Consider the following 5,108-nt stretch of genomic DNA (forward strand, 5'->3'; position numbering starts at 1 on the left):
GTTGAAAATCCATGCAACTAGCATTGAATTTACCATCCACCAATCTTCAATATCGGTCGAATCATTTGTTGGTTTATCCAACTTTCCGTCAATGAACTCGAGCTTTCTCTTTGCTCTAAGGGCGTTCCTCATAGATCTCACCCACTCCTCATAGTTCTCACCTTTCAATTGGATAGGTGAAATGATCATTCCAGGGTTGTTAGACGGGTGCAAGTAGTATGGCGAGAAGATGACCATGTCCCTCCCTGCACCTTTCCTGCTGTCTTCTTCTCCACCGGTCATGGTGGAAAAACTGTTGACAGAAATCTCCTGGCCGCGGTAGGCGAGTCTGGACTCGTCCAAGTCTTCGATCTCAAGGAACAAATTCCCCTATGTCAGCTGCGCGGCCACTCTCACTCAGTCCGACTCGTTCGGTACCCCGGACTGGGTAACCTCTATTTGTTCTTAGGTGTGGCGATGATACCCTCGTCGAGTTCTGGGATTGCCGCGATCGGGCTCGGCTTTAATGGTTTTTGGCACCAAGATTCTTCTGCACGCCTTGATAACCAACACTGTGTCCGATGGGGGGTTGCTTCGCCTAGGAAGAGTGTAGCGAACGGTTACAGGTGCGCCGCTGCTCTGTTTCTGTTTGTCGACAGAGAGACGACGACAATGGTGCCTGAAAATGGCACTCTCGCGCCGCTTGCAGACCTTCTTCGCTTCAGAGACCGAACCGTTTCACAGGGCTTCGTTCGATGGGGGTTGCTTCGCCCAAGAAGAGTGCAGCACACAATTACAGGTGCGCCACTGCTATGTTTTTGTTTGCCGACAGAGGAACGACGACATACCTTCCTCTTCTATTTCTCGAAGCAACCTCGCTCTGATACCATGAAAACTTTGTGGAAATTCTTCTTCTTCTTATTGCCTTATTTTGAAAGGTACATCCCTATATATACAAATAGGAGCCTCACCTTCACTAGGAATTGATTGTTCAAATACATCTAGGAATACAGAGCACCCACCGAAGATTGCGTTTCGGTAGGAAGGTTACGTGCAGATCTGGTTTCCCAATATCTACCCTCTTTCTTATCTCAAACGGAAAATAAGAATGGTGAGGGATCGATAAAGTGATCTTCAGGTTTCTGAGGCTCCGAGTTTGCACTAGGTAATGGACCAAGCCACCGCCACCTGAACCTCATGTACGCTCGCCATTAACCAAATGAAGGTTTTAGTTGGTTCGCCCTGGAGGCTATAAGCAAATCCAATTCATGAACGTACAATGCGTATGTGTTGTGTTGCCTGATGAGTACTGCTCTTGTAGCCAAATGGATCGGAAGCAGATTCTCTAATTATGGGCAGCGTTAGAATTGATGAACATGCATGGATATATATATATGGATAGAAGAACTGAAGAATTGATCCATTCTGTTTCCATGATGAAATTAAGCCTCTGATTTGGGGAGGGGGAATCATACAACTCTTCTTCATTCTCCTGCAGAAGAATGAAGAAATTCCGACTACAGTCGGACTGTCGGAGCAATTGGTGGAGAGGCATCCTTGCTCATCATAGCTTTCTGGGCTGTTCAAAACTGAAACAACTTCATTTGGTTCATGGTGAGCGTACTTGTTTTCATCGGTGAGAATTGAGAAGAAACTCAAAGCGGTCGTGGCAATATTGAATTCTCTTCAGTCCACCGGTGAATTGCTCGATGGAGAATGCTCTTTGGTTATCGGTGATAAAGTTTCCTTCCAAGTTCCAAGCCAAGCTTTTTGGTGCCATGGCATGTTGTTCACTTAGCTTGTACTTCTTGTTATTAATTAGTCCTGTAATATTCGACTCATCAAATTGATTGCATGACTTTAAGAAAAAGACAGGAACTCTGCAAGAAGACTGCAGGAGATTAGCTTAGCTGCAGGTAATTTCATCTCAAAATTTGCTCAAAATCTTAAATCTCCTTTGGGCAGGTCAGAGATGAGTGGGATGGGCCAGAAACGAGGAATTCGCACAAGGAGATGTTCCCCTTCCCCATGCACACTGAAATGTGCATGTGGGGTACCGGATCTGCTCCCTCACACATGTGCCTTACACCGATCTCACATGCACACTGAAACGTCCCACAAATACATTCTACCGTACATTGAAATCCGTATTTATGTGTTATTATCCCTATTGAAATCTAAAAGTTGCGCTATTATCCCTATTATTTACCAGAAATAGGAGTAGATCCCGTTCCTTCCCAATGCACCTTGGTCGCAGTAAGATATGGAGCGCCCTGTGTCAAGAGCAGATCTCAATTCCATGTGAGGTGCCTGTGGGACGTACTGTGGGGGCAAATGCGAACTCCGAAACCGAAAATGGCAATAACAACGGAGAGAGCACGGGCTCTCCACTTAGAGCGCCCCACAGCAAGATCCATCCGTACACTGGAAATATCTCCCCAAACTGTCATCGGAAGATGTTCAGAATGCACGGATGAATCGTGTAGTCGGGGTGGGGAATGGGGAGTCCATCGGGACAAGTTAAACTAGTTGGAGAGTACATAGCCTTCCCTAACTTTTTCAATATTTCAAACTAAATAGTATTCATTTTACTTCTCAAAGAAAAAAAAAAACCAATAAGATTGTGAAGCCCTTGAACTAACCCAATTTCGCAGTTACTGAAAATGGAGAGCAGCACTTAGAAGGTAGAAGAGAATAGATTTCTCCGACTTTGGTTTCGTTAAAGAACATGTTTCATCTTGGAGATCCAGCCATTAGAAGTCTATTTGCTTGAAAGTCTATACGGAACGATCTAGTTAAGCCCGCCTGAAATCGCGTCTCTAGAGGCTCTTTCAGCGGCAGTTCCCGAGTGTTCCGAGGCTTTCATCGACTGAGAAGTCGGCCTTTGTGAACAGCAGTATAACAAAGATGCTACTAACAACAACGGTTGGGAGCCGACTTCTGTGTGTTTGGCCAAGCTGTTTCAGAACTTCAGAAAAGATAACAATCTGTGTGTTTAGCCAAGATGGTTCAGCTCTTCATTGAAGAGAATAACGAAAAGTACTCCTCAACTGCAAAATGAGGACGAATTCGATGCAATTGCTTCAAAGAAAACTGCAATTGTTTTGGTGAACCGACGACGGCGGCTTCTTGTGGCGATGCCTGAGAAATTTTCAAGGTATCTGATTTTCTAGAATCCATTTGAATTCTCGTATCTTTTAATATATTCAGCTACTGAAGAGAACCTTTGTATGTCTTATTTTTAAATGAAAATTTGCCCTTTGCTTGTACAGAGCTTGGCTCCTCGTGCAAGTGTTGCCAAGAGAAATCTCTTAGCAGACGCTTCACCACCGGTCAAGCCAGGCCCAGATCGAAACCAAAAGGAAGAACAAACCATACTCGGTGAAGCCAAACAATTCCGATTAAAATTCCAATTCCTCTGTTGAGTTCGATCATCTTTTCGGGGAGGAATACTCGTCGACGGTAACGGAATCCGCCAGCTGTGTCACCTGTGTGTTGGTTGGCTTTTCGGCGAGTATCATCTTTTCAAGTAAATACCTTTTCTTTTTCTTTTTTTCTCTTAAGGCTGTGTCACCTGTGTGTTGGTTGCCTGGTTGCAGTGCAGCTTATTTGTACTAGTACAAATGCATGAAAGTGCAAATGAATGCAATGCGGAGAGGGAGCGATTTGTACTAGTACAAATCCATTGCGAGCTCGATCGGACTCGGGGCGAGCTCCTTCACACCCGCAAGGGGAGCGAATCCGAGGAGCTGCTTGTCCGAGACCAGGAGGCACAGATTGCCTGGCTTTCTGAAGAGAGTGCGCGCTACAGGGAGGAGTCGTTGAGGGTGGCAGCGGAGAGGGAGCTCCTTCGCCAACAGGTTCGGAACTTGGAGTCCACTCTTCTGGACCGAACTCGGAACTTCGACAACATGGTGGAGGCCGAGCGGGAGAGAGCGGTCTGGGACTTCAAGGACTCCCAGGAGTATCACGACCTCCAGGTGGAGTATGGCTCGAGCTCATACCGCTCCGGATTCAAGCTCTGCCGCTGGTTGGTCCGAAAGAAATTTTTCGGGTTCAATCTTGACGGCATCACTATGAAGGGCATGTCTCCCGAGACGGCAGACCTGGCGGAGGAGGAAGAGCCTGACTCCCCAGAGGATGAGGACGAGGTGGAGGAGGTGGACCCCTAAGGCCGGCGACGTCAATTTTCTGCTTTGATTTCTGGTGGCTCCTGGGTGCCATAAACCCGGTCTTGAAAAGATCATTGTTGGGCGGTTGTGCCCTTTTTACCTTCTACTGAACTTTCTCAAGCTATTTTGCTCGTTTTTTTTTTAAACAGTAATGAAATTTCTTTTCTTCTTCTAAGTATGGTGTGCTCTTTTTATTTTTTGCTAAAGCGATCTCATCACTTCCAGCTGTTAGGGCTACATACCCGAAATAAGACCTTTTGGCAGTTACGTTTAAGTCATCCCTATAGTATACCGCGTAGTGGTTACCATGTATGCCCGAACTATACGTTTGTTGCTTATACCTTGGTTCAACCAATGTGCCGAGACGAGCCATGCTTCGAGGGGTTTAAACCCGAGCTGCCTACGCCTCTGATATTCCATACTTTGCCTTCGCCACTAAAGCGGCTAAGTCTTTTCTGATGCCGAGGTCTTTGTTAGCTCGGTGTTTTAGCCCTTAGGTTGAGGGGGTGACATAGTCTGCCCTTGAAGTTTGCCCATGCCATGGAGGTGACTGGGTCTTGTTGCACCGAGGTCGTGTTAGATCGACATTTTAGTCCTTAGGCTCTGGGAGTGACTCATGGTCTACTTTGTAGTTCGCCCATGCCATAGAGGCGACTGGGTCTTATTGCACCGAGGTCATGTTAGCTCGGTATTTTGGCCATTAGGCTCTGGGAGTGACTCATGGTATACTCAGTAGTTATTGGTAATATTGCCTTAAGTTGACAATATTCCATGCCCGAGGTACTTGTTTCCCTTCAAGGGTTTCAAGCTCGTATGTTTCTTCCCCGAGAACTCGTTTCACTCGGTAAGGTCCTTCCCAATTCGGTCCGAGCTTACCAACGCCGGGTTAAGGTACCATAATTTTTCGAAGGACCAAGTCGCCAACGCGGAGGTTCCGCTTCTTGACCCTAGCGTTAT

At 46.4% G+C, this 5,108-nt stretch overlaps 1 long non-coding RNA gene across 2 annotated transcripts; it reads left to right on the forward strand.

The window, feature by feature from the left end:
- Positions 1 to 964: 964 nt before the first annotated feature.
- On the forward strand, positions 965 to 4,326 carry LOC148804120 (uncharacterized). 2 transcript variants are annotated; one of them, XR_016080577.1, is made up of 3 exons: positions 976 to 3,136; positions 3,252 to 3,489; positions 3,579 to 4,326. It is a non-coding gene; the product is annotated as an uncharacterized LOC148804120 (long non-coding RNA). The 2 variants fall into 2 exon arrangements; XR_016080576.1 differs by having other exon boundaries at positions 965 to 3,136; positions 3,252 to 4,326.
- Positions 4,327 to 5,108: the final 782 nt, after the last annotated feature.

The sequence above is a fragment of the Nelumbo nucifera genome, chromosome 1 (genome assembly GCF_055504915.1).
Source record: "Nelumbo nucifera cultivar China Antique chromosome 1, China Antique-T2T, whole genome shotgun sequence".
Taxonomy (NCBI): Eukaryota; Viridiplantae; Streptophyta; class Magnoliopsida; order Proteales; family Nelumbonaceae; genus Nelumbo; species Nelumbo nucifera.